This window comes from Thamnophis sirtalis, unplaced genomic scaffold, assembly GCF_051295495.1.
Source record: "Thamnophis sirtalis isolate CommonGarterSnake01/CBP01778 unplaced genomic scaffold, rThaSir2_p1.2 scaffold_9, whole genome shotgun sequence".
In the NCBI taxonomy this organism is placed as follows: domain Eukaryota; kingdom Metazoa; phylum Chordata; class Lepidosauria; order Squamata; family Natricidae; genus Thamnophis; species Thamnophis sirtalis.
The window spans coordinates 14,661,335-14,675,623 of record NW_028261389.1 but is presented as its reverse complement, the minus strand read 5'-3'; positions in this window follow the sequence as shown (position 1 = coordinate 14,675,623).

The window sequence follows — 14,289 nt, the reverse complement described above, 5'->3', positions numbered from 1 at the left end:
GCCCCAGAGTGGGAGGGAGTGGGATTTTGCAGTATCCTTCCCCTGCCGCAGCCACCAAACCATGCGCACAGAACTGGTAGTAAAAAAACTGAATTTCACCACTGAGTTTACCCCTTTCTAACAAAGGGTCCTTAAAAGCTCACTTGGGGGACACCCCAGGGGTGGGTTGCTGCTGCCGGTTTGCTTCATGTGCGTTTTGCACGTGCACTACTCACACATGTGCATTCGATTGTAAATTGCTAAAAAATTGCTAAAAAACATTCCCCGGCAACTGGGGAAACCAGTTTGGGTGCATAGCAAACCTGGGTCGCTGCCGGTTCTGCGATCTAGACCTAAATACCACTACCAGTTTGCCTGAACCAGTGCGAACCGTTAGCAACCCATCTCTGACACACACACACACACACACACACAAACAGAGAGAGTTTACTTACTGATGATTTTTCCTTCCTTGGGCTTGGCAAAAGCTCTTTCACAAGCAAAAAGCCAGTGTTTCTCAATAACATACAGGTAGTCTGGCTGTGTGTGGAAACTAATCCTCCAACATAGGATGAAGTAGATCTACCAGAGGTTGCAATGCCTTTGTTGTTCCAGTCAGACCATAGATTTCCTCATCCCTCTTTAAATAAAGGAGGAAGCCATGAAAATGGTAATGAATTACAGAAAAAGTACAATTGTCATGCTCACCTAAGCAAAAATTAGTATTATTCACGATGAGAAGTATGCATGCACGGAACTGGACTACATAAGAATTTATTGATCACCACCTCTCTGCCTCTCAGCTACATTAGCATTAGTGCTTTAGGGCCTTGGATCCAATTCAGAACAAGGCGTCTTGATGCAATGGACATCTAGCAGTTCAGTTTTATAAAGGATAGTGGAAGTAAAAATTAGCTTTTTGAATGGACTGTGTTGAATAGGCTGCTTACAGATAGTCCTCGACTTACAACCACAACAGAGCCCAAATTTTCTGTTGCTAAGTCAGAAATTTGTGAAGTGAATTTTGTCCCATTTTACAACTTTTTTTGCCGCGTTTGTTAAGTGAATCATTGCAGTTGTTAGGTTAGTAACACGGTTGTTAAGTGAATCTGGCTTCCCCATTGACTTTGCTTGTCGGAAGGTCGCAAAAGGTGACCACATGACCCGGGACATCACAACTGTCACATGAAGCAGTTGTCAAGCATCCGAATGTAAATCACGTGACCATGGGGATGCTGTATCGGTCGTAAGCATGAAAAATGGACATAAATCGCTTTTTTCAGTGCTGTTGTAACTTCAAATGGTCACTAAATTAATGTTGCAAGTTAAGGACTACCTATATTCAGATGCATATTACTACGGACGCAGTGACTCAGCTGAACTTGTCGATCAGAAAGGTCGGCAGTTCAGCGGTTCAAATCCCTAGCGTCACATAATGGAGTGAGCTCCCGTGACTTGTCCCAGCTTCTGCCAACCTAGCAATTCGAAAGCAGGTAAAAATGCAAGTAGAAAAAGAGGAACCACCTTTAGTGGAAAGGTAATAGTGCTCCGTGCACCTTTGTCATTTAGTCATGCTGGCCACATGACCAGGGAGATTTCTTTGGACAGCGCTGGCTCTTGGGCTTTGAAATGGAGATGAGCACCGCCCCCTAGAGTTGGGAACAACTAGCACATATGTGCAAGGGGAACCTTTACCTTATTGATTTATTATTTTTAAGAACGTAGGAAAGGCTGATGTAAGCCCTTAACGGGCAAAATAGTAAGTTGAGTAGAGTAGAGCAGTGTTTTTCAACCACTGTGCCGCGGCATACTAGTGTGCCGTGACATAGTGTAAGGTGTGCCGTGGGAGAATTACTTTATATATAGTCAATATAGGCACAGAGTTAAATTTTTTTTAACATTTTCTAATGGTGGTGTGCCTCGTGATTTTTTTCATGAAAAAAGTGTGCCTTTGCACAAAAAAGGTTGAAAAACACTGGAGTAGAGGACAATCACATTTCTTACATTAGCAGAGCGAACATAGGCATCAGACAACAGGAAGCTCTGATGCCTATACAATTATTGCCCAATCATCTCAATCACAAAAAAACTAGTAGAAGAAAAAAGATATTTCTAATGGAACTCAACAAATTTGCAGATGACACCAAGTTGGGGTGGGGGAGGACTACAATTTTGGAAGGGAGACTCAAGATTCAAAAGGATCTTGATAAGACTTGAGCATTAGGCCCTATCTAACAAGATGTAGTTCAGTGGTGAGGAAAGGAAGATCCTGTACTTAGGCTGGAAGAAACAAATGTACAGTACAGAATAGTCAGTACCCGACTCAACAGTAGTAGTAGTTAATTGTGTGAGAGAGAGCTACAGTACGTGTCCTCCTGGATCACTACTTAAGCATGAGCCAGCAATGTGCTACAGCTGCCAAAAAAAGCCCATGCATTTCTAGGTTACATCAGTAAAGGGATAGCATCAAGATCACGAGAAGTGATAATGCTACTTTATACTGCACTAGTGAATCCACACCTGAAATACTGCGTACAGCTCTGGTCACCAGGATGCCGAGATCCTTGAAAGTATGCAGAGATGATGATCAAGGCTGTGGAATAGAATGGGAATGGGAATGGGAATGGGAAGGGAAGGGAAGAGAGTAGAGTAGAGTGGAGTGGAGTAGAGTAGAGTAGAGTAGAGTAGAGTAGAGTAGACTAGACTAGACTAGAGTAGAACAGAACAGAACAGAACAGAACAGAACAGAATAAGACATTGGAGGTCTTCTAGTCCAGCCCCCTGCTCAAGCAGAAGAACCTATACAATTTCAGATAAGTGGCTGTCTAGTTTCTTCTTAAAAACCTCCAATGATGGAGTGACCATGATTTCTGAAGGCAAGCTATTCCAATTGTCCTCACTGTTAGGACGTTTCTCCTTCATTCCAGGTTGCTTCTCTCTTTGGTTAGTTCCCAACCATTGTTTCTTATCTTGCCTTCTGGTGCTTTGTAAAATAATTTAATGCCCTCTTCTTTGTGGCAGCCCCTCAAATGCTGGAATATTGTTATCATGTCACCCCTCATTCTTTTCTTTAGACTAGCCGAACCCAGTTCCTGCAGCCATTCTTCATATGTTTTAGTCTCCAGGCCTTTGATCATCTTAATTGCTCTTATCTGAACCTTTTACAAGATCTCAATGTCTGTATTGTATAATGTATAATTGTGTAATGGACATTTGAGGGAGCTAGGTATGTCTAGCCTATTGAAGAGGAGGATTAGGGTGGACACAATACCTGTCTTCCAGTACAGACAGAGGAGAGGAGAGCTGACTTATTTTCCAAAGCACCAGAGGGCAGGACAAGATGAAATGGGTGGAAGTTGTTAAAAAGTGATCCAACCCAGGAGGAGACATAACCGAGGAATCCAAATAGACCAGAAGGATGCCATGAAACTCAAGGAGATCAAAGCCATGGCAGGAAGGATAGCAAATAGGACTAGATAAGCCTATTTCCTTTTCTTATTCTGCATTATTCTTCTTCCTCCTCCTCCTCCTCCTCCTCCTCCTCCTCCTCCTCCTCCTCCTCCTCCTCCTCCTCCTCCTCCTCCTCCTCCTCCTCCTCTACTGATACAGGCATCTTAACCTCTCCAAAAGGAGCTAACAATGAGCAGAAAAGCTTCCCCTTTGAAGCTGGGAAAGCCAGCCCTAGTTTTCTGCCCAGTTGCCATAGACAAGACCTCTGAAGATTCTTGTTCTGTAGGACAACTGAAATCATTTTTGCCTCCTTCCACTCTGACCCTGCTCTGTTGATCTTAACAATTGCTACCTGCTGGCATGCAACACAAGAGGGCCAGGGGGTTGGGCACAAAGGCCTCTTTCAGATGAGGGGTTTACCCTAAAGCAGCCAGGATTGGAGAAGGCAGAGTGAACAGTTTTCCTCCCCCCCCCAACCCAACCACTTTGCATTTCAATCAAAGCCAACAATCATTTTGCAATCCCCATTCTCTGCTGTTCTCTGCATTGTGGGACTTATATCCTACCTGCCCACCAGTAGCACATGAAAGGAAAAGGATACTCACGGAAGGAGAAACAGGATAAATCTTTTTCTCTTCACAGTAGTAATTTATGAGCACTTGTGGTGAAAGAATACGGAAACAGATTAAGTGCCAACATACCTCACTTAATCTATAAACAGAGCATCTACAGGTAGTCCTCGACTTACGACCACCATTGAGCCCAACATTGGTTCTTAAGTGAGACATTTGTTAAGTGAGTTTTGCCCCATTTCATGACCTTCCTAACCACTGCAGTTGACAAGTTAGTAACCTGGTTGTTAAGTGAATCTGTCTTCCCGCATGGACTTTGCTTGTCAGAAGGTCTCGAAGTGTGGTCACGTGATCTTGGGACCCAGCAACAGTCATATGTATGGACCAGTTGCCAAGTATATGAGATTTGATCACATGATCATGGGGATGCTGCAAAGGTCGTAACTGTGAAAAACCATCACAGTTGCCATTGTAACTTTGAACAGTCACTAAATGAATTGTTGTATATCAAGGACTACCTGTGCACACTAAAGCATGGTTTCTCAACCTTGGGAACTTTAGGAAAATATATGTGGATGTCAACTCCCCGAATTCCCCTGGCTGGCTGGTGAATTCTGGAAGTTAAAGTCCACAAATCTGGCTGAAGAATTTTTGGAGCTGAAGTTCACACATCTTCAAGTTGCCAAAGTTGAGAAACACGTCACCGGAGTAATGTTTCCTAACCAGTGCCTCTGAGATGTGTAGGAATGCAACTCCAATCACCCACAGCCAAAATGCCCCTGTTGTCTGGGAATTATGGGGGTTGTAACATACCATGATATCATCAATTTGGAATCCTGTACTAATGGAATAATTATTCTTTTCCTGATAAACTTGGAACTTTACAACAAACCATGGTTGTCTTGGCCTGAAGACATGATTATAATCTCACTTTGTAGTTTAAACAAGCCTTCCGATGGGAACTAATTCCACTCACCAGATCATTTCCCTTGATTTTTTTTTTTAGCAATTTCTCCAGTCCTTTCACCAGGACAGTAAAACATTTTTCAGACCAGGAGATGTTAGACTGCAGATCAAGAAAAAAAAAGGCAAATACTAATCAAAGTCTTTAGGTAGTCATTAAATGCTGTTCCCAGTGAAATAACTTCACATGGCCCATTTGCCCGTTTATCTGATAGACAACTCTATTATTTGCCTTTTTGAAACTGAATGGCAAATCAAGTACAATTTCTTATCCCCATCTTATATTTATCCCTTTATACTAGTCTTATGGTCGTAACCATAGGATGATCGTGCTAACTTCATGAATTAATACTAGTTACCAGATACCTTTGGGTTAAATCTGCTTCTCTGATCACCAGTTCAAGGTCATAAGCGAAGTATGAAAATATGAATCCCTACAGTAAACACACAAACAAAATTAAACAAACACACACAAACCCCAAAGCGGAAACCAAAAATGTAAAAGTGCCATTTAGGAAGTGAAAAAATGGTAATTTTAATTAGAATCATATCTCAAATCTTCTGGGTGACCTATCTTTTTAGAATAAGTTCTAAAGCAAACCAACATTATCTATTTAAATAAACAAAAGTTTACTAATCCACCTTGTATCTCTTTAAAAGGTTACAGCAATCTGCCCTTGGCCTTTCACTAAACTATACTGCTGGGTAGGATTATGCATGGTGAACAAGGAAACAGCTTTCTATTTGTATTTCACAACATATTCTTGAGTGCTGTTAAAAATCTCTTGCCTTTTGTTGCCACTCATTAATTTGGACATAGGTGAATGTTCTATTTGCCTAAAAAGAAAAACAAACCAAAGTATCTGCAATTGACACAGTATTGGGAACAATAAGCCTTTTGAATAAATTTGTCAAATTTACATAGCAATCCTGCTTTATATATAACATGTTAGCTATAAAAGTCTGATAAGCAGGATGTGGCCAACACTTTTCAAATTAAAAGTAGACATGGGAATAAGAGAGGGTAGATCGGATTGGGGACACAAAGTGGAAGAAAAAACAATTTTTCCCAGTATCACCAGTATCAATAGTAACACAATACATCATAGTTAACCATATCTTGCTCAGCTTAGCCAACTTTCCAAGCTAGTATGTTGTACTACAAAGTGACTACACAGGCTTGGTTCACACAATATGCAAGGCTAAAGTAAAGGTAAAGGTTCCCCTCGCACATATGTGTGAGGGGACTCAAGGGGGCGGTGCTCATCTCTGTTTCGTAGCTGAAGAGCCAGCGCTGTCCAAAGACGTCTCTGTGGTCATGTGGCCGGCATGACGAAACACTGAAGGCACACACAACACTGTTACCTTCCCACCAAAGGTGGTCCCTATTTTTCTACTTGCATTTTACATGCTTTTGAACTGCTAGGTTGGCAGAAGCTGGTACAAGTAACGGGAGCTCACTCCGTTACAAGGCGCTAGGGATTTGAACGATCGAACTGCCGACCTGTCTGATCTCAGCATCTTAGCCACTGCGTCCTTTTTCTTTTTGAGTTGAGTGATATTTAAACTCTGGAAGTTAGGGACATTCTAAAGAATTATTATTTGTATGTACTGAAAAAAAATCATTTGTTATTCAACTACTTACATTTAGAAAATGGGGGAAGTGGTTGCAGGAAACTACTTTTACTACAACAATCTCATTGCATAGAAAGACAGTTGACTGGACTCCACACAGAAAACAAGGTAATTGATTGCTTGATTGATGAATTGATAAAAATGCTATGACCACAAAGGAACCTAACCCCGAATTCTCTCTAGGGGCAAAGATTCAGTATTTGCTAATTTAGTATTTACAGAAACTTTATGGAACATATTACCTGCCGTGAATGAGAATTTACTGCATGCTCTTTGGCTGGTCACTCAGAGAGCTGGAACTTGAATTCATCTGTAGAGCTGCAATTGCTGTCTTAGGGAATCTTTATTTTATTTATTTGAATTTATTAGTAGCCCAACTCCATTGTATTTTGCAATACACTCTTTTGCCTATCACACAATGAGGAATATGGAGAAGAATAAATGTCTTCCATTGAAATTAGGTGAGTAAGTTAAGGATCACACTAGCACTTGATCTTCAAATTTGATCTTAGGCTTAAGTCAATTGAGCAAATTCCATGTTTTAGTACTTTGCTTTTCTGTGGCAATCTAGTATCAAAGAGATCAATTATAGTAGATGCATATAGTTAAAGTGCAACATCACACAACTACAGTGACTTGTGACAGCAGTTGCAACAGTTCCAGTTGTAGTTGTTAGGCAAAGCTCATTCGGTCACCCCTTCCCTGGTCACTTGATTGCCACTTGCAACCTTCTGCTGGGTCTCCCACTAACTGCTTGTCAGGAGCCATGGGAGTCGTGGCGACCGTCATAATTGTGAACCAGTAGCCAAGTTCTTGAATCCCAATCATGTGACTGCAGGAACACTGCGATGGCCACAGCAAGGAAGTTGCAGAGTTCAGCACTGTTGTGATTTTGAATGGTTGCTGAACGAGTAATCGCTGAAAAAGGATTACCTGTACTCATTGCAACATCAGCTAGTCAAAGTGAAAAGTTGATTAGCTTGGAATGATAGAGGTGGCACCATTCTCCCAAATCTAAACCAAGGGGTGCATTTTTAAGCACGACCAACTAATTTGACCAAGGTACTTAAATAGACAGATAACAAAATTTGATTTAGAGAATCTCAAAGATCATTGCTAACCATAAAATGATGTGATCTGCCTGTTTGCACAAGCAGGGACTTATGTTCCTCCTGCAAACAACTATCATGGGGCATGCCTGTGCATTTGGACCACACATAGAATATGGGCACACCGTGTTCATCACGCAAGGTTATAAATTAACTGCCTATTGAGCTTAATCTCTTACAATCCCCCAAATTATAAATAGGCTGAACAGCTGACTCAACATAACATCTCAAAGCACACACACACACTCACAACCACCCTACCAATCTAAACAGGATTACAATTACCAAAGCGTGTGTGAATGTCAAGTGTTGGATCTTTACCTCCTCCAGCAAAGCAAGAATATATTTATTCTTGCAAAAGACACCTCAGATACTTGATGAGCCCTACCAGAGGCAAAAGGCTCTCACACACACACAAACACACCCTGGGTTTTTTGAGGATTATTCCCCGAGTGAAGACTGCGTTCTCTGATTGCCTGGCTGTACTATGGTTACAAGCCTGAAAGGTACTGCCTTGAGAAAGCCTCTGGATCTCCTTCCTCCTGCGGCCAGCTGCTTTTTTCAGTCTGTTGGGCCACCCTTAACAGCAGAGCAGCTACTGTAAACAACTTCCACCTGCTCCCACTTCCAAACCCGTCTCCTCTACAGATCAGCTGCATTTCTCCAAATGTGCTCCCCACTGCTCTTTTTCTCCTGCTGCAGTTTCCTTATTTCTAACTGCAAGAATCTGTGAGAATCTGGTCCAGGAGTAAGCAATTCATTTCTGTTCAAGGTGATGGTGCAGGGTCTTTCTATTGGCAGGGTATTAACCTGGTTATCCACAGAGGGTTATTGACTGAATCCGGAGTAAATGTTCACATGAGACATTGAACTAAGCACATGGGCTACAACATGATAATTTATTCAGCTTCAAATTAGCCAACTCCTTGTTAGCAAACACAGCCCTGGTTTGCAAACAATAACTCACTTTGGATCTGGTGGTATTTCATGCCTTTGACCTCCAATTCAAAAGTTCAGAACCAAAGATGGATGAAATGGGAGAAACTTTGAAATTCTGACTAGCTATTGTTGGAAGAAATGTCCTTCTGGGTTCAGCTCCAAGTGGGGGAAAAGACACTGGAAACATGGAGGCAGCTTGGAAAGATGGCTTAATAGTAGACGGGATCACATGGCTTGAGTTCCTGAATAGAAAAGGGGAGGGGGGTCACATGCTTCCAGATGTTGAGTAAAGAAGAAAAGAGAGCGAGATGCTGAAAGTTCCTGGATTTATACTCTCTGTTCAGCCCCACATCTCTGTTTCCTGTTCCTGTGTAAGAAATGTATTCTGATTGGTTGTCAGACTCCCATGGGACCGTGCAGGGGCACCTCTCTAGGCTGTGTTTTGAGTCCAGGTTTAGTTGAGTTCCCAGATGCCATGTGGTGAGTTTCTGTAGAAGGCTAATCCTATCTTTGTTATGTAGAGTAAACTAGCTCAGGGCGCCTAATGGCCTATTGAGAAAGGTGGGGGTTATTAAGAGTGAGTCTCCTGCCTAAAAACATGTTTCTCCATTTCTGATCTAGAGAAATATAATATTCTGTCTTTTCAATATTTCCCAGGATATTTCATTTTTCTACAAGAGGGGCGGGTGCTAACTTCCTACACTATTGAATAGGGGAATTCCAGGCTTAGTTTGCGATACTGGGTGTACCTAGATACACCCATGTTACACTTATCCTCCGTGAGCTGCACTGGCTCCCTATTGGTCTCTGAACACACTTCAAGATGCTGGTTATTACCTTTAAAGCCCTACATGGCCTAGGACCTGGATATCTCCGTGACCGCCTCCTGCAACATACCTCCCAGTGCCCAATAAGATCGCACAGGGTGGGCCTTCTCCGGGTGATTGACCTTCAGCCCCACCAAGATCGAGTGTATGTTGTTATCCTTTTTTAATTCGTTCTGTCTTATATTTTAATATTTTTAATATCTTCTCTTTTAAACTGTTTTTTATGTAAGCCGCCCGGAATCCTCTGGGATTGGGCGGCATACAAATCTATTAAAATTGCAAATTGCAAATTGCAAATTTTTTTATCTGAAAGGGCCATCATGACTTTAATTAAAATCCTAAATTGGAAATTTATATAAATTACAGCATCTCACTAAATATGGTGAATAGATCTTGAAACCACAGTTAAAGAGTTAAATGCAGCAGAGATAAAATGATGCAACATGCATGCTTTTAGCTTCAAAGCCAAAGATGGTTAGATCAATGCCTGCCTGTAATTGGAGGGAACCAGGTTTACAATCCTCTCCCTGGTCACTGGAACTCCCAGTCTACACCACAAGGTTGTTATGGAGATGAACATCAAAGTACATTGGGGACGGATATAATATTTGTAACAAACAGGAGTCCACCTGTAGCCTAGGATCAGTAGCTTTTGAATTAGTTTTAAAGATACAAAGAATACATTGTGCTGGATAATTGTGCTGGTAGCCTTCAAAAATATATCCATTGGACAATAATTGGCTGCCTATAGAAAAGTTCCCAAATTAAATTATAGGAAAAAATAATTACTAAAATTAACATAAAATAATTCCTTCTGTATTTTAAAAAACAGACTAAATCTATGAAATAAATCAACTGGATTCTTCACAAGCATCTATAAAAAGGGGAAGTAGTTTTAAGTAAAGTTACCTTATTCAAGGCAACTATAAAAGTATTAAAGCACTGGATAACTTTTCCTTTTAACATGTTCCATAAACAGAGACCCCAGGGAGGCAAAAACACAATTGCATCACACAGCCATGATATAATCACACCAATGCCCTAAAGCTTGTTTCGGTGCCAAGCTTGTGGTTTTTTTTTTTTATGTGTTTAGTTTTATGACTTTTATTGTGCTTTTTATCTTATTTTTTAATTGGGTGTGATAAGATAGGTGGCTGTATAAATGTTTTAAATAAATACATGACATGCTCCTCCCATCCTTATTTATGCTTCCAGATTTGTAGACATGTGATCAGTAGAACTTTCTTTTCATCATGTTTATTTTATTGATTATTATATGCCATCAATTGCTGTTTGACTGTTAGCAATCATAAAGATCCGTGATGGTGAACTTATGGCACCCGTGCCAGAGGTGGCACGCAGAGTCATCTCTGTGGGCACATGCGCCATCGGCAGCTGCTCTTCTGGTGTCAGGCGTGCCTCCATCAATAGCCAAGAAAGAGAACTCCCAACTCCATTGTTCGTGGAATTTAAGATACTTCTACTGGTTATGAAAAGATAGCAGAGAAGAAAAGCAAGATCTGAGCCCAAAAGGAGCGAACATGTATATATCAAACAATTACCCAGCACTCTCCCCCCAATTACCCCACCCCAATGTCCAATCTGCAACTCCCTAAGGTGTCATGTGGGGGTGCATCTTCAAAAAGCCTCATCAAGTTGGTATGCGAGACGGTTGGCCTTGACCAAGTCCAAAGACAGGCCATCAGCATGCGCAGAAGATGGTGAGAACAAAACTCCTGTCTATATAACTCCTCCAGTACCATAAGATTCCTTTCCCAAATACCATAGCCCCCATCCTCCCCATTTCTATGGCAGCCGATAGCAATCAAGCGAAGCAGAGGCTGACATATGGTTTCTGGAGAATGCATACGTGCTGGCTAGTTGGTCTTCATGTGCACGAAGACCAGCTGGCTGGTGCGCAGGTGCCCATAGAGAGGGCTCTGCGTGCCATCTCTAGCACGCGTGCTGTAGGTTCGCCATCATGGGTATAGGTCAGTGGTGGGTTTCAAAAATTTTTAGAACCTCTTCTGTAGGTGTGGCCTGCTTTGTGGGAGTGGCTTGCTGGCCATGTAATTGGGTGGGAGTGGCTTGTAGGCCATGTGACCAGGTGGGAGTGGCTTGCTGGACATGTGACTGGGTGGACGTGGCCAACTTGTAAAATGTGGTGAAACTCACTTAACAACACTCTTGCTTAGCAACCAAAATGTTGGGTCAGAAACTCTGGCATTTGAAGTCTTAAATCTATCAAGTTACAAGACCCTTGCACCTCTTAACCCTTTAGAAAAAAAAACCAGGGGTGTTCAAACTTGACAGCTTTAAGACTTGTCCTCCAGTCATGATGGCTCAGGAACTCTGGCATTGAAATGTGCAAGTCTTAAAGTTGTCAAGTTACAAGACTCTTGCACCCCTAACACTTTAGAAAAAAAAAACCAGGGGTGTCTAAACTTCACAGCTTTAAGACTTGTGGACTTCAAATTCTAGAATTCCTCTTCTCGCTCTTCATGCAGACGGGTGGGGGGAGGGAGCTGGAACCAGTTCTAAACGGCACTGTAGATTTGTGGAACCTCTTCTATAGAAGAGGTTAGAATTGGCAGGAACCCACCCCTGGTATAGGTGGTACCTGGCACAATAGTAGTAACTGTGAGAGGGATCTTGAAGTCCTAATGGACAATGACTTAAATAGGATCCAGCAGTGTGCTGCAGCTGCCAAAAAAGCCAACAACAGTTTTAGCAGTGGTGAAATTCAGTTTTTTTTACTACCGGTTCTGTGGGTGTGGCAGGGAAAGGTTACTGCAAAATCTCCATTCCCTCCCCACTCTGGGGCCAGCCAGAGGTGATATTTGCTGGTTCTCTGAACTACTCAAAATTTCCACTACCGGTTCTCTGGAACTTGTCCGAACCTGCTAAATTTCACCCCTGAGTTTTATGCTGCATTGAGTTTCCAGCACTCTGGCATGTATGCATGCACACATGTTCCAGTTTGGGCACGCGGTGCCAAAACGGTTTGCCATCACTAATATAGAGTAGATAAAGATTTTCTCCACGAGCATCACTTCCTAGCCTGGTCCTTTAGATCTTCCAATGATGAAGCCATTGCCACTGTAACTCAGTCCATCCACCTTGCTGATGGTTGTCTCCAGAGGTGGGTTCCTACCAGTTCGCACCTATTCAGTAGAACCGGTTCGTCAAATCTACTGAACTGGTTAGAAGAGCTTCCACCAGTGGACCCGGAAAGCAGGCCACACCTACAGAAGAGGTTCCAAATTTTTTTGAAACCCACCACTGGTCCTTGGATATGATTATTCTACACTATCATGCTCATATTTATAAAACTCAGTGCCTTTGTGAAAGGTAAGGATGACTACTGCGTTTGTGGTGCAATCAGAACATTGCGTGTGTTGAAGTTGTTTTAACGCAAACCAAAGATGCTTTTAAAAAAACAAGTTTACATCATATTCTTCTGCATGTCAGTGCTGTGTGTGAGGTAATTTAAGGTGGTTCTGACAAGTATCGTTGACATCTTCATATCCGGTCACATGGGCGGCAAGCCATTCCCATGCGGTCACATGGGCGGCAAGCCACTCCCACAAAGGAGGCTACACCCACAGAGTAGGTTCGAACAATTTTTGAAACCCACCACTGGTTGTCTCCTTCTTCTCTTTTCCTTCTACCTTTCCCAGAATTAGAAATTTCCCCAGAGAACTTGGAGCCGAAGTAGCATTGGCTGGTCATTTGTGCCTTGAGTGAGAACTCGGGGTTGATTTATTCAACGATCCATTGGTTTGTTTTCTTAGCAGTCCACAGACTTTCCAGGGGTCTTCTCGAACACCAAGGTTCAAAAGAATCAATACTCGTTCTATTCTGGTTTATTTGTGTAAAATACATTTAATATGAACAGCTTCCTATTTGCTGTTTTAAAGGGTTAAAAATGATAGTATTCTGTGTTCTGAGGGGTTGCACTGTTGTGTCATCAAATGAGTATTAGTGGTGGAGAAGGTAAGACCACTAGAAAGAGTTTTGAATGTATAATAGCTGGACAAACTGCCAGTCTGATCAGCAGATTAATTATCCTTGATCCCAATGTGTTCAGGAATCCTACAGCAAATAATTAGACTTCAGTTCATGAAAATAATCTCTGAGAGAAGCTAATAAAGCAGAATGAGAGCAGGTTCAACCTAAAAATCCATGTTCTCTGGGTAAAATAGCATTTTACACTACAAACATTTACTAGTTTTCCATATGAACGGGATAAAATAACACGAATTATACTTTGGGTGGAACTGAGAAGACACAGGTAATCCTCGATTTACAACAGTTCATTTAGTGACCATTCAAAGTTATGGCACTGAAAAAAGTTTTTCACACTTATGATCCTAGCAGCATCTCCATGGTCACGTGATCAAAATTCCGATGCTTGACAACTGACTCACATTTATGACGGTTGCAGTGTCCAGAGTCATGCAATCATCTTTTATGACCTTTTATCAGCAACGTCAATGGGGAAGCCAGATTCACTTAACAATCGTGTTACTAATGGCAACAATTCACTTAACGGTGTCAAGCAAGATTGTAAAATGGTGCAAAACTCGCTTAACAAATGCCTCACTTAGCAACAGAAATGTACGGGTCAATTGTGGTTGTAAGTCGAGAACTACCTGTATATCGGCGTTGCCTGGCAATTCCCAAGAAAGCTTGAAAAAATAAAGCTAATGATGGAAACGCACAGCACAGGACTGCCCTTTCTTCCTAGGGCCCCTTCCCCCCCCCCCCCCGAGTGTATTTTTTATTTTTATGTGTCGGGCAGATCTTTCAAGT